Source organism: Mytilus californianus, unplaced genomic scaffold, assembly GCF_021869535.1.
Source record: "Mytilus californianus isolate M0D057914Y unplaced genomic scaffold, xbMytCali1.0.p SCAF_1, whole genome shotgun sequence".
NCBI lineage: Eukaryota > Metazoa > Mollusca > Bivalvia > Mytilida > Mytilidae > Mytilus > Mytilus californianus.
The window spans coordinates 61,008,403-61,030,741 of NW_026262581.1; positions in this window are offsets into that span (position 1 = coordinate 61,008,403).

Here is a 22,339-nt window from a genome sequence, read left to right on the forward strand (position 1 = left end):
CATCATCTTTGCACTTTCAAGGTTCTTTCTATCTACTACAGTTTTTGATAAAAAAAAGCTAAATCGGCAAAAATTCATCATTCAGGGTAAATAACTCCTATAAGAAGTCGGTTGACAATTACGGCCATGCTGACCTATTTGTAGATCTTATTGTGCTGAAAATTGTTCATCTCTTCCTAATCTATTTTCTGCTAAAAAGTTTAAAAGGATAAAAATCATCTTTCAAGGACAATAACTTTTCTTACAGGTCAATTGAAGAATTCCACCATGTTGATTTATTTGTAGATGTTATTTGCAGAACATTTTAGCAATTATCTGATATATCAATTTTCAATTTCTGCAAAAAAAAACATTTTTTTAAATGGGCCAATGACTCCGCACAGAAGTCAGTTGACAATTTTTGGCATGTTGGCGTATTTGTAGATTTTATTGTGCCTAACATTGTTGCTCTTACAACTTCTGTATATCTATTATGGTTTCTGTAAAGCAATAATGGGTAAAAACATCTTTCAAATGGCAATAACTTCATAGGGAGTCAGTTGTCAAATTCCGGACATGTTAACTTATTTATAAATGTTATTGTCCTTAACATCTTTGCTATTTCAAATTCTTTCTATGTATTTTTTTTTTGTCTGTAAAAATGCAAAAATGGGTAAAAATAATCTTGCAAGGGCAAGAACTCTTATAAGGAGTCAATTGAAAATTTTGGCCATTATGAGATATTTGTAGATCTTATTTTGCTGAACTTTTAAGCGCCTTTTGGTTTCTCTTTGTCTATCAAAGTTTCAGCAAAAATGTGTAAAAATATTTCTTCAGGGGCAATAACTCTTATAAGGAGTCAGTTGACAATTTCTGCCATTGAACTTATTTTACTGAACATTTTTGTTATTTCCACTTTCTCTCTCTCTCTATGGTTATAGTTTCTACAAATTATGGGTAAAATTTGTCTTCGGCCAGGTGATGAAATATTCCAATAAAGGTGAATATAGTTAAAAAGATTAAATATATATAACAATTTCTTAACAGACCTGTTATTAAAAGAGGAGAATGTAAAATAATGACGTCTAACACCAATCTATCTTTTTTACTTTTTTCAGTTTAGTTTCGAGTTTTGGTATCTTACGCCTCTCTTTTACATCCAGTAGGTCGATGTCACTGTTGGTGAATATTTAATATATTATCATCCGCAAAGTAGACAATGCATTAAAATACGGAGATTAAATAGAATATTGGATCGGACGTCGTCTAGTATAAAAAGGTTCGAAACAGATGTCATCAAGAACACTGTGTCGACTGAAATAGCAGGTATCCCTGGTAATACAAAACATGACAAATACCTAAAATACGACAAATTCAGATCATCATACTAATAACAAGAACAATAATTTTTGCACCTGGACAACGTGTACAATTCTACTATAAAATATTTTAGACACCAATAACTCTAAACAATACAGTTTAATTTTTAACGTTCATGATGAAGCTAAATCCAGAAAATTGCTTTGGACGCATGACATTTATTTAATGTTCTTCTCATTTTTTTTAAATAGAATATCAAAAACTGTAAAACATGTAAAATTTTAATAACAGATGATCAATATATTAGACATTTGATATACTTACTATACCAGGAGCTCAATGATCTGAATTGTAAATAAACAATGCGTTGGCCTTATCTTCTATCTCCTTTAGATCTAGTTTATTTATTCACCACCCTTTCTGGACGGGATTGATTCACCGAATAAAGAGATATGTAGTTTGATTGGGCAATGTAGCTTTGCTTCACGAAGTAAATCCATCACATCAATTAACAATTGCCTATATTTTGTTAAGTCTGGTTCTAATTTTCGGGTTTTATATCTCTTATAAGCATGATTGCGCTTTCTTATTTGACATTTTATATCAGTTGAGACAAATGGTTTGTTCCTTTATCAAACCATGTCAATCCATTACATGATGAACTTCATCAATTATCAGATTCACATCGGTTAGATCATGAATAAACTCAGTTATTTGGTAATTGGTGAAGTTCATTCTGTAACGGATTCAAGGAACAAACCATTGGTCTGTTGTGAGGACAATGCTGTCAGTCAATTTCATGGCTGAGTATGAGTAAAATCAAAGGTCTCAGAAATCCCTGAAAAATTAAATTAAATTGGCAGATACGCACATGAATAACACATAATGACAAACAATTTTATTAAATATAAAATGATTCAGACATTCGGTCTTAGACTTCAGATTGGTGTCATTATACTAAAATTGACCAAAACGATCAAAGTTCTATAACTCCCGCTATTTTTTAATGAATCAAAATGACGATAAAGAATGGACAACTTAACATAATCACAAAAAATCTCATTACGTATGAAAGTCATAATATTGGTAGTGACAACAATATTTAAACAATAAAATCAATTTAAAAACCTCATAAATACTCATTAATCAAATGCGAACTTTAAATTTAGATGATACGCTTACCCTAACAAGGATAACTGGATTCGCAGTTTGGTAAAAATGTTCATTTCAAATATTCAAATACAACTAAAGCATAAATAAAAATTTACTTTTGAATTTCATAAATGACAGATTATTTAATTTTTTGATGTGCAATAAACTATAGTTGTTACCTAAATTTTGTACATTTATTACTTTGAACTGTAGATAAATAAAAGAGCCAATTTCTCACACAAAGATAACATTATTTATTTTCATACTTTCATTATGGAATCATAAAATCAGTTCCTAACCTTTCATTGCACAATTATGTCATTTAATGTCTCAAACAAAATTAATAAAAATATTCGAATACATAAGAAATTTCCTATAGCACTAAGACTATAACATAACTGAAACGCATAAGAAAATCATGCATTTATTATATATAAACATTACAATGACCATGAAAACCTTTTTTTAGGATTATGCAGGACAATGGGCAAAACGTGAAAAAGGAAACGAAGATACCCTTTGTAAATGGGTCAATGCTGTGAGGTCGTTGATACAAATCAAAATTCAAAAAAAGTCTTTTAAGGTCTATAAACACGCATACTATATCTATCTTCCAAAACAGACATTTTGCTATGGATCTTTCTTTCCTTTATACTATTCTTGGTATCACCACAGACAAAGTCCCAACAATAACTTCTGTTTTATGTTCCTTAAGAATTTTAACTAAAGACGAATAACTGTATCTTCTTGCACTGTATTGGATACCAAAATATCATAGGCGTCCTATCAAACAATGTTATGTTGCTTGATTTCCAAATGCTTCACGGAACTTCTATTTTAAGTAATAAAAGCAGGGCTTCAAAAATACATACTGTCGGGGTGGTTTCGTCCGCAATAGACTCATCAGTAACGCTCGAATGAAAAACGTTAAAAGGCCAAATAAGGTACTGCAAACAGGGACATTTTCTGGGGCTGATCACCGTTTTGGAAGGGGTTCGTGTTGCTAAGCCTTTAGTTTTGTATCTAGTGTTTTACTATGCCGTTGTCAGTTTCAGTTCAACTTATGAGTTTTGAATGTCCCTTTGGTTTTCTTCCCCCTTTTTTGTAGACTGATGTTTGTATTTTTGTTCCTTTAGAATCTCCTGCATCTATTCAAAACCAATGAAGAGGTCATTTCAGGGTTGTAGACTTTGTAATATTCTAATATTTTAAGAATATGATAATCCCTTTATCTGATGCTAACGGTTATACTGAATCATGAAAAAAGAGGCGGAAAATATAAAAGGGAAAATCAGCACTCATAATTCTAAGAAAGGCCGAAAAAATCAAGACAAAAAACAAAAACGGCGAAAAGACAAACAACTGTTTACAAAATACAACAGAAAAAAGCATAAAAACTGAGCAACACGAACCCCACAAAATCCGGAAGTGATATCAGATGCTCCGGAAGTGTAAGGATACCATGTACCACGTGTAGCAATGTTGTGTTGCTCATGGTAAGTATACATTTGTTCTTAAGTCCATTCGGTGATGTTATAACCGTTAAAATGAGAGCGTGAGAATGGCTATGACAATTGAAACCTATCCGTTGTCAGCTGTGACACAGATAATCCATAACAGTCAATCAACTCATGATGGCGCCCGTAAAAGAAAAACAAACAAACTTAATCAATATCCACTATCACTGTTGAAGCCAGCAAATACTAGTACCTAGAAGCAACTGTCTATGACAACTCATCCTTGGATAGACATATTGATAACAAGATAAAAAAAAAGATATTGGAATTTATCCGCTGACAGCCAAAAGGCTGTACAAAACATGTGAAAAAAGTTGAATCCATTATAAGACCCTCAGTGAAATATGCATGTCATCTTCAATATCAAGAAAAGCATCTGAAGAAAAAAGTGTGTTTTAAAAAAAATGTGTATTTACTGATTAATGGACTTACTCTTTACAATCAACAATACACTTTTATACGAACAGCAGCAGTCGTAGGCGAGACACAGGGTTCCGCGGTACCCTTTACTAATTTTCATTTTATTGAAATATTTAACATTGTTGATAATTTATATGCTTAGGCACATTGGTATTTGAATACCAGTAGGTTTTAGCAACATTCAAATTTTGACCCTATAAGTGAAACAAATTTAGGGGTAATTGGCCCTACTTAATTGTTTTATTGTTTTGTTCAGTTGCTTACCCGACATCTCATTATATTAATGATAGGGATGGTATTGTGTCGGGTGAGCTCATAATTTTTTTCAAGAAAAAAGAGTTCTGGAATTTTACAATGTATGAGAATAAAGATAATATACATTGAACATATTTGCCTTTTCCATACAATGTATTTGTTTGTGGATTGATCAATATTTTGTAATTTTGCAATTTTCCTATTCTAATATTTCAAATAAGAATGCATAAAAAAGTCTTAACTTTAAAGCAGATGTTCTTTATCTTTTACAAATATAAAAATACATGTATTAAGGATATTTTTAAATACATGATAATTAACCCCCAAGGTTATACTTGATAAAATTGGGTGTGAACTTATATTACATACCTCTTCCAACTTAAAAAAATTAATTAGCCAGAAAGTTCGAACATATCTATATCCAAAAAACAGAGGTATATATGTTTCTTTCGTTTCTGTATAAAAAAATGCACAATTCTGTTTCACTTATTACATTTCATAAGTAAAGTATGTGTTCCTAGAATTCTATGGAGTAATCTATATTGAAATGCCATAAATGTGGGACCTTTAATAATAAGTAAAGGAAGACTAAAAAAGAATCTCCATTCTTCAGCCAGGCTATCGATTCACAGTTTTGTTTTCTATTTCTCTTGTATACGAGATGGGGTTTCCTTTATTTTGTTAAGTAAAAATTTATAAAAATGTTTTGATACGTTATCTACTGTTTTTATAACGGATACATTTTAGTGACAGACTGTATTTAGTTTCAAAGTGACTTATGAACGGATAACTTTTTTTCCATTCCTTTGGAAGTGCACAAATTATTCCATAGAATCCTAGGAAAATTGTTTCTATATTTGAATTTCTAACTAATTCCTGAAAATTGTAAAATTCTACATTTTCCTTTGTAAGATCATTTATAAAAAATACATTTTTTTTTCAACTATAATAAAAAGCTGTTTTCCACCAATCATAATTTTATAATTTAAAACCAATGGTTGAGACAAGATATCACTTGGGGTTGTGGACACATGTTTAAACACTGAGGCATCATGATACAATTACATTTCGCCAAAACTCATTTTTAATTTTGTTGAGTGCTGATTTTGATAAATACCAAATATTTTCTTCTCCAATTATTTCAAAAGGATCTGCCAATAACAACTTCCATGAAGAATAATTTGAAGGATCTAAAACTTGTTTTTACACAGGACAACTTAAGTGATTTTATAAAGGATTTTATATGTTGCATCTTTTCACTGCCATCCTCATAATTTAAGATAACTAAAGTATTATTCTTTTAATTTTGTCTCCTTTATCGCCAAACACAAATATGTATAGCATAGCTTGTATCTCCCTCAAAATATCTGGGGATGGATCTGGTAAAACAGTAAAACGTTGAATTAGAATTGATAGGGCAAGAGTTTTCACAACTATAATTTTTCCGTATAAAGTAATATTTCTACAGGACTAATCACTTTAAAGATTTCTTACTTTTTGAATTTTTTTCTAAGTAATTGTCTAAACATATATCATTTTTTTACAAACAGTATTGAATGCCTAGGAGTTTGAAATTTCCTGAATGGTTCCATAGTATCTTCTTATCTGTGTTACATGTAATCACCTATCCACAGTCTCTTTTCGCCCCAATCCATTTAACTTAGGTTTTTTTTAGCTTTCAGCCCCGAGCAGAAGGAAAACAAGTCTATCTTATTCAAAGAAATATTAAGGGATTTACTACCATCCAGGATAAAAGTAGAATCATCTGCTTACTAACACAGTAAAAATTCGGAATTATTAATTTTTATACCCTTACTGCTGTTGTCATATTTATAAATGCACTAAGCAGTTCCAAACATAAAATAAAAAGGAATGGAAGACAACGGATCGCCTTGCCGTACCCTCCTCTATTACAAAAAAATCAGATAGAAAGCCATTATTTTGAATACAACTTTTTGAGTTACAGTATAGAGTTGTGAACCATTTCACTATTGCGTCACCAAACCCTAGACATTTTAGTTTCGCATATAAAGTCCCACTTTAGAGAATCGAAAGCTTTTTGAAAATTTAATAAAACAAGCAAGCCAGGAATATCTTCCTCATCTACTTTTGTAATAGGTCATATATAGGACGTCAAAAAGATCAAAAAAGGGTATATGAAATGATGGCAGAAATAGATTTGGCTGATGTATAAATAGAATTACACCCGGAGAAAAAAAAAGTTTTCGTGGAAAGGACGTAACAAAAAGCATCTGATTTTCAACTACTTATCACCTCATGTGATATTGGTGTTGCATACAGGTCTGATCAATCAACTGCATCTCTGTCCATTCAATTTAATACCCACGAAAAAGGCAAATGAACATGTTGCTGATATAGTGTCTGTCACAATAGACACTCGAAATAAACCAAATACTGGCACACAAACAAACACCATTCAAGGTACATCATTTATTATTTAACCGGAAGCTCAGCATATTGCATAACCAGTACAAAGTGAGATAAGCAGTTTACATAAATTGTTTCAACATATAACAGTGTTATCTTTCTTTCAATACTGATACACTATAGCATATATAGCGAACACTATATTTCTTCCTTCTTTTTTAGATTTGAAAACATTTTCGCATGTTTTTTATTTAATAAAAAATCAAATCAAACTTCAAATCAAATTGTGCTACACTATATCAATTTATTTTAAACATAAAATATTCAAATTAACAACATTGTCAATAAAATGTCAACTATTAATTCTGTTATTAATACCTTCATAGCATATATCATGTAATTGATAATTCAATGACTGTTCATAATGGTACAAATTATTTCAAGACAAAATCGTCAAACTTTGTCGGTAACTTTTAATTTCATTCTAACTGGTCTATCTTTCATACTATAAGTTTCATCTTGAATAGAACTCAAACACTTGTTTTCATTAGAATTTCTATATTCAGTTAAATTCTCATAATCATATTTGTTACTAAAAATAATTGCGGACTCTGTATTAACTATATTTTTGTTTGCTTCAAATTGTGAGCAAGTTAAACCATTATTTTCTCTCTCAATGAATTTATTTAAATGTGTCACATTTCTCCTGTATTGACACCTTGATCAGATTCAACAATACACTACTACCAGTTTTCTCAACCACTTTAAAAGGGGATGGTACAAAGGGTGTGAACATTTTATTTCCACGGTCTTCCCCGACTAAAACTTGATCATCAGCACGAATATCACTCTCGCACGCACCACGAAGCTTATGGTCATATATTTTTCCTTTTTCCTTTTGTTCGGCGACTCGGTCACGTACTTCAAAATCATTGATGTTATAATCAATCAACTGGGGCATTTTTGTTCTGATTTTTTCGACCAAAAAATAAAAATGACGGACCTACTCCTGTTGTAGAATGAGCAGTACTACGGTACATGATTAGAAATTTATTCAGTTCGAATTTCCAGGCGCGACCTTCGCCTTGCTCAATTTTGACACGCTTCATTATCGTACAATTTTGGCGCTCTACTTCACCATTTAGCCTGTGGCCATGCTCGGACAGCATTCATTTCAGTGTCATTTTCGGAAGCTCTTTCGATTCCGCGTGTTGTCATCGCAATCGGTGTTGATTCTTGAGCTACAAATTTAACTTCTTCCTCGGTTACATTTTCCCTATTGTCTCTTGTTTTTTCTTTCTTTGATCAAACGTGATAGCGAGTCGGCAATATTTTCGGTCCTGTAATATACCTAACTGTATATGTATAAGGTTGCTTACGGAGAAACCAGCGCTCAATTCGAGCACATACTTTCAACTTCGTAGGGTAAATACACTCAAGCGGTTTATGGTCCGTCAAAAGCTCGAAATAGCTTCCATAAATATAAACGCGAAACCTTCCACACACCAATACCAAGGGTAGAGCCTCCTTTTTGGTCTGAGAATATCTTCGTTCCGTATCGCTCAAACTCCTACTTGCGTAAGAAATATTGCGCAACTCACCTTTTTGTTCTTGTATGAGCACGGCTGCAAGTTCTACTGGACTAGCGTCTGCGATTACCTTTGTCGGTGCCGACCTGTCATAATAATCTAAAGTTTCCGCATTGGGAAGACGACGTTTTAGCTCATCGAACGAGTTTTGTTCGTCTGTACCACATGTAAACACGGCATTTTTACGAGTAATTGCACGCTGCGGTGCTGAAATAGTAGCCAAGTCATAAATAAATCTTGCACTATAATTAACAAGACCTAAGAAACTACAAACTTACACATCTTTACTCAGTCCAACATTTTTTGTTTGGTTAAAGTTGTTTTTTCATATATTTTTTTAGGATAAATACTCAATATCAATTTTGTCAAAAACTGTAAAAATTGAGGTTGCAGGCTTTTTCCAGGGTTCATAATTTGTTGATTTATTTAAAATAATCAATCATACTATTGTTAGAACAATAAAAAAGTACATACGGTGCTGTGATACTATGAATTTTAGAAAAGATTGAAAGACTTTTTGAATCTAGTGTGAAATAGCTTCACTGCTCCTTTGTTGTTGTATGAAATCACCCACATTTTAGTGGGCATAGGATATTTGAGCAAAAATAATGATGTGATGGAATACCAGAATCTCAAAATAATTGGAAGCCAACATCCAAATGCTGAGGTATTCAATATAGAATTAAAAGAATTACATCAGCATCTATCAAAGGTGAAAATGCCATTTTAATATTTTTCTTCATTATCTGTAGACACTTTTCTAAAATATGCTATAAACAGAAATGATAGTGTTTTTTTTAAACAAAACAATCTAACAACTACAAAAGTTATTTAATATAATCATGAGAGCATCCAATATCTTTTAGAACCAATCAAATTGCATGAGGAGTTAACAAATCTTGACGTATCATTTCGTCCCCTATTGCAGTCAAAGTCAACCTTGCATCCTTCTCATGTATTGTGTCAGAAATGATTACACATTACAACACTGATAAAACAGTTCGTGACAGAGGTCAGACCAAGATGACCATTGACAACAAATAGCTCTGCAATAGTGGAAAACAAATTGAAAACAACAAATCAGAAATATGACCAAAAGGACTTTAAAATAATAGCCAATTCAATGAGTCGAAGGCCAACTTTGCCCGATGGAGTTGAAATCTCAGTTTCTTTATATTTTCAAAATTTATAAATGTTCAATTATATCAAAATCTAAAAGTTCATCTAACTTCTTGGCAACATGCTTACTACGTCTTCGGTTTCAGATTTGTAAGATCCATAATTCATTGCAATTTAAAACTTCAATTGTTTGGTAAGGGCTATTTGACTGATACTCGAGGACGGATAACATTGTCTTTGAATTTTTGGGGGGTATAGCATTTTTTGTTCACTACCAATAAATGTTAAATATATTTTAATATTCTCCAAAAGAGTTGATAAATAGGCAATATCTTATATTTTGTTGGACAGTTCGTCTATCAAGGATAAAATCTAGTTCAGGAGGTCGATTTTTTTTCTATTAGTTTTCAGATCTCTCTTAAAAAACTACTTTTAACAAATTACTACAGTTACCTTAATTAGATTGCAGTACTGGTACCTCATATCTACAAACCAAATACATGTAATGTCACCCTATCTACTGATTATTATCTCAGATATCCAAATTATTACAAAGAAAGTAAAATAATTTCCCCCCTGTTTGGTTTTAAACAGATATTAGTCGAAATTGATAAATGTATCATTTGTACAGTACAGTGACAGATTCGGGGGAGGGGAAAGAGGGGATGGGTTGTATTACTGGGTAGTGTCGTCATACATTTTTCTTTGATACAGAAAAAAATCTATCATGTCAAAATCATGATACAGAAGGAAATTTCCATATGCACGATTAGAAAACAAGAATCATTTACAGAATAAACATTTCTTACTGGATAGAGAAAAATGGCCAATAGAATTACAGAATATGGAAAAATAGAACACGCTCCCCCCACTCCCCCTTTCCCCTTATCAAGACCCTCATATATCATTGTGACGGATAGTTTTGTTTGTTCTATTTAACTGTTTTTATTTTCGAAAACAATATTTGAACAAGGTGTTGTTAATAAATGTAATGGACAATACCGGTATATGCCATGCCTTCTCACACGACGTCGTACTTTCATTTTCTCTTCCTGTGCAATATATTAAACTCATTATGAGGAGCAATTTTTATGACTAGTTGCATAATTGTTAAATCGTATTCAATTCTGTATCAAATTTACATTAATTTTAAAAGTTACATATCTTGAATATTAAAAACAGATTAAAATTATTTACTGGCATTCATATTGATATAAAAATATCCGGTTTGTTGGGGTTTTTTTTGTTATGTTTTGTTTTTTCGTTTATTTGTAGATCTGAGAAAAAAACAGCTCTGTTTCACTTTAATAAACAATTGGCTTAAAATTGTCACATGGTGTCTTCTTATGTCGTCTAAATACATAATGTATGTCATTGATCCGTAATATGTTTATTTGGCATACCATTCTCGATAGAAGTGCGGACGTGAAAGGCACTCTTCACGTAAACGTCAACGAAGGTTACATTCGAAGGAGATTACATTTCGAAGATTTCCCCATTTATAAAACATAATCATTAATGCATGTATCTTAAGACAGAAGTTGTATGAGAAATATAAAAAGTAATATATATATTTATAACAAGCTACGGGTTAATAACTCAAATATTTCAAGATCTTTCTCTTATAATTTCAAACAATTGTCCACAAATTATTTGTGACTTTATATCCTGTGACTTTTTTGTCAGAACTGTGACCTTCTGTCCATTTACCGATGCTTACAAAATGCTACTTGTCATTTTATCTATCATAGATTCTTTTTATGTTTTACAGTGTTGCTAAAGAGATAAAACCTGCGTTTTTGCGAAGTTAGGTACACTTTTTAGTTTTCAAACATCTATTTTACCGCTTACATCACTGAGAAAAAAATTCTCAGCTAAGAATATTCTCAAAGTTGAGAATATTTTTTTATGGCAGAGAAAACAGTTCTTATTCTTAGCTGAGTAATATAATTCATTCTGAGAATATTTTTTTACTCAGAAAATAAAAGTTTTATGGCGCCGGGGCCGGTTCTCTCCTCAATAGGCTGAATAACGGGTTCAACATCTGGGTCGATTGGTATCTGTAACTGAAATGATCAATTTACCACCTCCTGTAAAACACTCTGGATACTTGTCCTGAATTGTTCGTAAATTTGTATAATCAAAGTTCAAGGCTATACTTGTATAAAAACAAAATGGAGTCATAAATGAACAAATTTTATTAAGTAATAAAAACGTCAATTTTAACGCATACAAACGTTATTCTTTTTTTTTTAAATTTGATATCTCCTACAAGCTTCATAAATGTTGAATAAAATATTGTTCTCCGACAAATCAATATGTTTAAAATTTTTGAAATAAACACCAAATTTTCAATTAAGACAACATTTGGAAATATATAGTTGTTAACCTTTGACCCTCATTATGCAAAATTCTTACCACTTCTGAGGCTTACGGCATCCTTAATCTGAAAATTCACGATTTTCTCTTTCCAATGATAAATAATTTAGCCGAGTGTTCTATGGGTGCATTAAATTAATTTTTTTTTATGTTTTTACCGCTGGTCTATAGTGTATATCACAATGAACACTCACATTAAACCAAATACGGGCACACAAACAAACACCATTCAAGATACATCATTGTATATCTAACCCGAAGCTCAGCATATTGCATAACACAGTACACAGAGATAAGCATAAATTACATAAATTGTTCCATCATATAACAGTGTTATCTTTCTTTCTATACTGATACAGTATAGAATATAGCAAAGACTACAGCTGACTGCGTTGACTCTGAAAACATGGAAGAAATATAACTTTTTCATTTCAGATCAACTGTACATGATATTGGAAACTTTGAAAAGGATGAAAGAAAAAGCGCAGTAGGGAAGACAGAGAATTAAAACTTCAGTTGAGCAAATTGAACTGTAGTGAAAACATTGATGAAAAGGGAGGATATTACTTGTATTGAACTACAGTTAAGAACGCTAAGGGAATCTAAAATAAAGGGTACAATAATGAGAGCAAAAGCAAATAGCAAATTGAGGGAGAGAGAAGTGCAAAATATTTTTGCAATGAAGAGAAAAGAAACTAAACAGAAAAAGTCATACAGAAATTAACTTTAGATAGTGGCGAAATTGTCGCTGATCAAGCTAAATTTGTGCAGAGCAAAAGTTATATAAAGAATCTTTATACATCAAAGAAAATATTAATAAATAATGTACACAGGACTAATTTCTTTTCTTTGAAAAACCCTTTTATAGACTATAGAATAATTTCAACATATATTGCAATCAGAATTAAAAAAGTCCTTGGTCACTTGATTAGTGAAATTCTAACTGGATTTATATAAGGAGAGAATATATATGGGTGAATGTACACGTCATGTATCCATATTATAATTTTGTGGTAAATTGCAATCAAACCCAGCTATTACTGAAGTGGTACCAAAATTTTCAGTATCTCGTTGGTTCATTTCTTTAAAATCTTGTTTGTCATCATTGGGCCCATATACTACTGCTATTGTCATTCTCTGATTGAAAATTTTTATATTTAGAATTGCGTAGTTCCCACCTTGATCCACTTTCTGCCCAAACATTTCAAAAGAAAAAGTGTTTCTGAACAAAATAGCCACACCCCTACTGCTCGTGCTATGAGACCCAAATATTATTTTTTATCTTACCTCATATACATTTCTATGAATATGTATTAGATATAGAACAAAGATAAAAAAAAAACCAGGCTGGTAACAACCGTAACCGTTTAGTTTTTCTGCACGATTAGTCAGTTCAAGTCCAAACAGAAGACAATAAACTTGGGGAAAAGATGGTATACCGCAAACATGAGGTGCAAAAATTTGTACACCATATCAGGATTTCGACAATTAATGTCTCTTCAGTGATGTTAAGAATCGAAAAGGTATTTGGAAGGCCATATAATTTACCTCAATTTAGGATTGACTCTTGAATTTTGAAGAGTCGAAATAGGATGAACGGATTATATAAACCCGAAGGCAAATATAATACAAGCCCAAACGAAATAATATAAACAAGTCTAGATTGAAAACAACGTTCAAACCTATGATTGCGTTGGATAAAAACCGCAATTTTTATACGTGTGCATGCAAAACAAATTTCTTGGTAGAAGGGTCTAAATATAGCACAAACAACATTTTCTAAAAGATCATAAAAGTGAAAAAGTATACTTAAACAACACGCATTTTACTAGCAGGTCGAACAACGGATGTTCTTTAACCCTGCTGACTGCCATGGCGATTGCCAAATAAACGGATTACCAGATGTAACAAAATGGATCTTGATTATTAATTTAATACCAAACAGAAAACAATAAACTTGGGGAAAAGATTGTATTCCGCAAACATGAGGTGCATGCAAATATTTGTACACTATATATCCGGATTCCGACAATTAAAGTCTCTTCAGTGATGTTAGGAATCGAAACGGTATTTGGAAGGCCATATAATTTACCTCAATTTAGGATTGACTCTTGAATTTTGAAGAGTCGAAACAGGATGAACGGATTATATAAACCCGAGGGCAAATACAATACAAGCCCAAACGAAATAATATAAACAACTGAAGTCTTAATTGAAAACAACGGTCATTGCGGTGGATAAAATTCGCAATTTTTATATGTGTGCATGCAAAACAAATTTCTTGGTAGAGGGGTCTAAATACAGAACAAACAACATTTTCCAAAAGACCAAAAAAGTGAAAAGTATATTTTAACAAATCGCATTTGACTAGCAGGTCTTACAACGGATTTTCTTAAACCCTGCTGACTGCCATGGCGATTGCAAAATAAACGGATCACCAGATGTAACAAAATGGATCTTAATTATTAATTTAATACCAAACAGAAAACAATAAACTTGCGGAAAAGATGGTATACCGCAAACATGATTCCGATTATTTGAATTAACCTTCTTATTGATATTTGGTGTACTTAAACAGATATATTATGTTCAAATGGTGTATTTGGCAGTGTGTGGCATACCACTAAAGATGAAATCGAACCTTCAACTTTAACCTCAAGGTCAAATAATTGAATTAAAGAACATTTTCATGTCTACCCCAAAACCATATATCTTCTTCTTGGCCATGACCAGACCTGGCCTTTTCAGAGCACTTAAGTGGTTAGTCCCGTGTGTTATATATAAATAAGAAGATGTGGTATGAGTGCCAATGAGACAACTCTCCATCCAAGTCACAATTTATAAAATGTTAACAATTATAGGTCAAAGTACAGCCTTCAACACGGAGCCTTGACTCATACCGAACAGCAAGCTTTAAAGGGCCCCAAAATGACTAGTGTAAAACAACAACTGAACAACAGGCTCCTGACTTAGAACAGGTGCATAAAAATGTAGCGGGTTTAAACGTTTTAAATGTAACAGGCGCTATATTTTTTATGAACGTTATAGAAATCAATACTGACTGCCTTCACTTTTATATATAAATATGATAACATCCTAAACACATGATCGATGGTAAAAATTATTTTACTGATGTGTATTATTTCATTATGTCATGTTTTGTTATCAATATATAATATATTAATAAAATCTAATATCAGTATTGATTGATTGATTGGACATTTAACATCCAGTGGTAAATATTAGAAAATTACACGATGAAGAAGGAGCAATTCTTTAGTCTTTTGTTTGAGTTAGCACGTGACAAAGGAAATCGAGGTTGTTAAAGTAACACAGATTACTACGCAAAGAAAGATAACTCAAAACTAAATTTGTTTTGCAGATTTCATGCAATATCTTTCTTTTATAGTAACCTGTCGCCTCATCCACATTAAAAAAATACACAGTTCATTATAGTTTTATGTCATTCATGAGACATTACTATGTCGGAGTGCAAATGATAAAAATTTGAAACATAATTTACATGTGATTCTTTACTTCATCGAAGAAGAGCCACCAAATTAGTGTTTGAATGGATATTTGCAAAAAAGGACAACATTTATGTGTCAACGTAAGTTAGTACAAATCTAAATATTTGTTCTCATAAACCAGCTCTATGGTTGAAACAAATACTTTTTGTTTAAATGAAAGTGCTATGTTTTGTCGCAGCTAAATCAGCCTACTGTATTTCGTCGATGATTCAATTTGCTTTGTGTTTAATTAACGTCCTGTGGTAGATATTTCATGCTTATCAAACACGAGTTTGTTTCTTTAACATTCCAATAATCACATTTCCCAAAACATTTTATTGAAATTATTCTTCTATATAAATGTTCATGTATTTTATTGATCAGATGATTGTTGCACAGGTTCGATAGCATTTTACTATCCATACACAGAGGATAAAATTTAACGTGACCAGAGTTGGCTATGCATTTGCAAATTGGACCCACCCTTTTCCTCCTCAAAGCACGATCGAGTTTTAATACCAAATGTTGAGAAGTCCATGTTACTATGTTTCTAAGCCCAAATCACCTTAAGGTAATCAAATAGAAGGTGTCCTGACTTTTTTATTACCATTGTCGGTGAAATGTGATATTAATGCCAACATAATAGAGTGATTTAGTGGAGTGACTTTAACCATAGAATTAAATGTTTAGTGCGCCCACCTAACACATGGCTAAATTATATAACATTCGAAAGATCAACATCTGCACTATCTGTTTTGCCCGGTCGTAAAAAAATTGTACGGTGCAATTTCCGTCAAATCAAGATCAAAGATCAAGGACGAATAAGTGCATATTTTCCAAGATGTCAACTTTATTGTATAATCTGACTTCTATATAGTAAAATCACAAATAATATGCAAACAATTTGAACTTTTAGCAGAGAGATTTACAGTCACTTATCAAACGCATTTTTAAATATTTAAATCGGGTTTTTGATAGACAGCACATAGATATAAGAAGACGTGGTATGAGTGCCAATCAGACAACTCTCCATCCAAGTCACAAATTGTAAAAGTAAACCATTATAGGTAAAAGTACGGCCTTCAACACGAAGCCTTAGCTCACACCGAACAGCAAGCTATAAAGGGTCCCAAAAAGACTAGAGTAAAACAATTCAAACAGGAAAACCAACGGTCTAATCTATATAAAAAACGAGAAACGAGAAACACTTATGAACCACACCAACAAACGACAACCACTGAACAACAGGCTCCTGACTTAGGACAGGTGCATAAAAATGCAGCGGGTTTAAAATGTCCGAAAAGAAATGTAAACGAAAAGTAAGGTTGAAACAAAGCAAAAACAAAACATTACCCACTTAAATATATTTCCACACTATCGAAAAGTTATTTCGATCTACATATTATTGTTACATACAATATTGCAAATTTTGCATGTTGTGGTAAAAAATTATGCATAGTTAACCAACGAAAATATAATTGACAACGAAAGACAAGATATAAATCACTTCTGATAGAATTTTAGTTTTGTTTTAGAATGTCGTTCCTATACATTTTTCGTATAGTTTCTCGAATGTATATGTTCTGTTAAAATTGCTGTATGGATCTATGATACAGCTAAATTAAATAGAGGTCGAAGGACTTTTAGGAAATGGCCGTTGTGGGAATAAATTAGGGAAATTGGCCTTACATCTGTAAACGAATGTCAAAGCTTTTTAAATGGCGTGTCAAATACTTTCATTCATGGACAACTACAATCACTGGCTCATAACGTATTTGTGTATTTTACCTAACTAACATTTCAGTTGGTAATTTGAGAACGAAAAATTAAAATCTGAAACATAAGAACTAAAAAAAGAAATACGGCAGCAAAAAAAAAGGGACAGAACCCTGTAAAAATAATTTATCAGCGCTGATTTTCAAACTCGTCCCAAACATGGTCAGAAATTGCTAATTTAAACCTTCGATAACAATCCTACAAGAAATGCAACTTTCCATATAATGTATATTTCCAAGGTACATAACTCCTTAATAATAATTGTTATTAAACTGATTTTCGAATATGTCATAGACGTTGCTGATATAAACCTTTGATATAAATTTCATAAAACTTTGGAAAGTATTGTGCATGTAAAAGCGCTTACAAGACTGGACGGACGGACGCCCTGTATTTGTATTGTCCCCCGAAACGCGTTGTGCGGGGAACAACAATGTAAACGTTGATATAAATGATTAAAAATCTCAATGCCTTATGTGGTAGCTGATTTATATCCCGTATTTACCCCCATTGTTATACGAACTCGACAATTATTGCCAGAACTTTTTTTCAACAAATAAGAATGCTGCCCATTAGGTACAGCTTCATCAGCCATTCGAATGTCATTAAAAATTACATTCAATTATAACTACTTGTTTCAATTATCATAACATCCTGAATATTATACAGTAAATCATTCACCGCATAGTTTAGAATACTAGAAATTCGTTCAATTTCATGATACTCCAAACATATGTTTCCTTATTGTTTTGTTACAAAATATGTATTACGTGTATTACAATAAATCAAGGGATTTAAACAAGAATAAAACTGTATTAGCGATCACAGTATAAAAAGGAAGGGGGTTTTGTATCGTATAGTTTTGCTTCTTCCAACACTTCGCTATTTTTAAGTCCTTTTCATTTGAATTTGAGGAAAATGTCATGAACTTTGAGAATAATAGGATCATAATTTATAATTCATCTGTCAACTTTTTTCAAGTTCATGATATCTTTATTACCCAGCAGTGGTCCACAAAATCTAGTATCAAATCGAACTTTTGTCTTTAATGTGAATCAATAGGAATGAATTTGCTATGCTTCAAATGACAAATTAGTATAATCCTGTTTTTATTATTTGTCATTAATATTATCGTCACTTCACTGTCATAAATAAAACTATCCATATGGTGCATTTACTGGAATGACCTTTAACAAATTGCTTAGTCTTGGAATCAACCATGATTGTAAAGGTACAGTATATTAAAAATTCATAAAGGTGGCTTTTACATTGTTCTTTAATTTCTTTAAAACTGGATATCATAAGTACACTTTGTTGCGAATGCTTTACCGTCACTAGCAGAGCTGCTAGTTCTACTTTTAATCAATGCTACATGAACAAAGGCTACTTCAGCACGGTTCTAAAGAAAACACAAACAGTTGTCGATTGTCTCCAACATTGTATTGTCACGAATGAACTTATACTTTCAATGTTAAGTTTGGAGTCACTTGGTGCTGAACTTTCCTCCGGATTTGTCTATCTTACTGACAATGAATGAACTGATTTACTATTTGCTAAAGTAGTTGTAAATGCTTTTAATGTAGGTGATATATATGATATATTCACCTGCAAACGAACCATATACTTAAGTAGATATCAAATGTAACGTCCGAAGTCTCAATGCATCACGTACATACCAACGAACCACATACTTAAGTAATATTTTCGACATCGGCAAAAAAAAATATTCTTGAACGCACGAAGTATTACATTTCCAATGTTTCGTGATCAGGCTTTCTTACTTTAAAAAGTTTTACTCTCTTATTCAAAAAGTTTAAAAGCATTGTTGAACTCGTTTTCTTCCTAAATAGTTATGACAAATTTCCGCTGGATAACACAAGTCGATCCCTACCTATATGTAGTTGGTTGTTGTAATAAAATAAAATAAAATAATTTCTTATTAATATTTTCCTTTTGATAATAAAAGTTGATATTATACTGTCTCGCATGATTTTTCACATTTTTCATACTATTACTAATACTGATTACCTGACGTTATCAACCTTCTTCTTTCAAGTGAGTGTTTTTGACAGTTTTGACAGTTTTTATTTTATTTTTTTTGTAATTGCTTTATTTGATACTTTATTTAAATGCAAAATAGCAAATAAAAAAAGTTGTTGTCATAATTAAACAATCAGTATTAACGTTTTAGATTTTGAATATTTATATATTGCAAGAAAATTGACATACGGAAAAATAAGATCTATTCATGCAGAATTAATAAAACACTAGATTTTCGTACTTTAAGGACATAAATACTGAAATGAAATATTCTCTATATATTTTAGGGCCGATTTGTTTCACTTACAAACAAAAATTAATATTCTTCTAGAGATTTAATATTGAAGAGTCTATATATTTAGTACTTGATTTTTTCACCAATTTTTCATATATGCGCCAATTTACAAATAATGATATAACGGAAACGTTTTAATATAAGTTGTACCCTGAATACGATGCTCGTATGTGAAATGCGTTTGTACATTTTTTAGAACTCACATTTATGATATCTAATATATTGAAAAAAGGAAACAAATCGTAAAGATGAACTCCAAATAGTTGCAAAGCCATAATCACAACAGATGTGGACAGCAAAACCATTAAAATATCAATCATTGAATGATTCTGTACAGTCAACCAGCATAAAGTACCATCTCAGCGTTTATTGATGAATGTGATTTATGATGAATATGTTAGATTATGCTAGCACAACTATGTTGTAATATCATTATCAAAAGTCTATTTTTGATATAGATATATTATTTATACAATTTACCTGTTTTATTGGCGCAAATGAAATGTATTATTTTGACGCGAATGAAATATGGTTTGGGCGCTGCCACAGGGCGCAAATGAACGATATTTTTGGCGCAAAAGAAAAAGCACATTACGAAAAACAATATGTAGTTTTACTTCCAACATAACTTAAGCTTTGACAAAGAATTTCCTTGTTATACATTTTTAATGAATATTTAGATAAATACTCAAAATTTACCAAAATCTGCCAAAATTGTGGTTTTCGCTTATCTTCAGACGTCTGTAATTTGATTAGAAAAAAACAATAATATTGTTAAATCCCCAAACTACTCACTTGTAACTTTAATATTCTAAATTTGATAAAAGATTGAAACATTCAAATGGCCCTGTGGTCAAATGAATCGGGGGATATTGACCCTACTTATTACTGTAGACTCCGTCCTCTTTCACAGATAATATTTACCTAATATTTTCTTATCAATTAATTTACAATTCTGACTTTTGTATCTATCTAACTATAGTAAACATTTGTCTCCGAAGGAACTTAAGACCCCTTACGGCTTCCGTAAGGAGCACTTCTATGTTTGCTGTGATTTTATTTCTTTAAATATAATAAAATATAAAACATTTGCTATCTATAAAAAAGGTGCAAAAAATTGAGTGCTTAAAATATTCTTTTGTTTATCTTAGGATGTCTTAAATTTATTTTTTCATATTGTTTTCATTTTCAAAACAAAACATGCGAAATTATTGAATACAGTTTTGGGCACGATATATAATCAAAGTACTGAAGTACTGAACATCGGATGACCGCAAGTTCTGGTAGATGGTCACAAGCACTTGTCTCAGAAAAAAAATCACATCTCTATACCTGAAAGTTAGGTTAAGGTACATAGATATATTTTTTCTGAGACAAGTTCGTGTGTGGATGATGAATAAATGACAGGGAGTTCAACCTCACCGTAATAACTATTATATTGTCGTGATATAATCATTTGTTATCAGTATACTGGTTTGTTGTTATATATTATATTATTATTTGTATAACAGTTATTATATATAATTTTCATCCATTTGTATATCATTCAATTCTACTATTCTAATGATAGTGCAGTGCGAGTGCATGGTGGACACTCTTCTGTAATAATTCGTTTTTCTAATAGATTGGATTTGAGTAGGCATTCATATTTTCCCGAGTTTGTTGCAAAACGTTCTTGAGATATTCTTCCGCATGCGTTAACACAAATTTGCGGTATTCTTGATTTGTTATTGATATATATATTTCTCACTACAAAACATTTTCATATCATTTATCTATGTTCTTTAACATTATTTTCATGAATATTTATTGATGAAATTAATGTATAACAAGCGATAAGGAATGTTATTTTGCACTCGATAATATCCGCGTAATTATACGAAATTCGTTCGGTTATCAGTCAAAAACGCAAGTCACATGGGTAGAAATGTCTGTGGCAACATAACACCGGAATGCCCTCACGGTCATCCGATGTAACACTTGTAAAACTAATAAAATTGTAAGGATATAAGAAAAGATATTACCATTTTGAATTCGTTAATTAAATACTGCTTCTAACAATTTCTACTTCTTATTTATTTTAACTTTAAGTGCAGAGGTTAAGAGACAAATTGTTTACTTTTTATTACACATTGTGACTTGGATGGATAGTTGTCTCATTGGCACTCATACCACGTCTTCTTATTTAATACTTTATTTAGAATACAGTCATATGTTCACAGTAAACAAATAAAAATAGCATGTCATAGTCGAAATAAAAAAAAAAATACTGGCATTGGAAGTCAAGCAACGCTCGTTAACAAAATTAACTTTTTTTTATAGATTCTTGGTGTAGAAAACTTAACTCTATCATCTACGATAAAAACAAACGTTGTTTCTTTCAGACGTTAAGTTTATAAAATAATTGATACATATATTTATTGATAACTGGAGACTTACTAACAAATGGACTTTAACTTAAGAGACAAAATGGACAGAAAATGGTAAATCTATGTTCAACATTCATGGTTTTGAAGGACAATGTAATTAAAGCCTACCTTTCAGGTGCAGCTGTGACCTTGACCTTGACTTTAAACATAGGTAATCAACGCCTCGTTTACC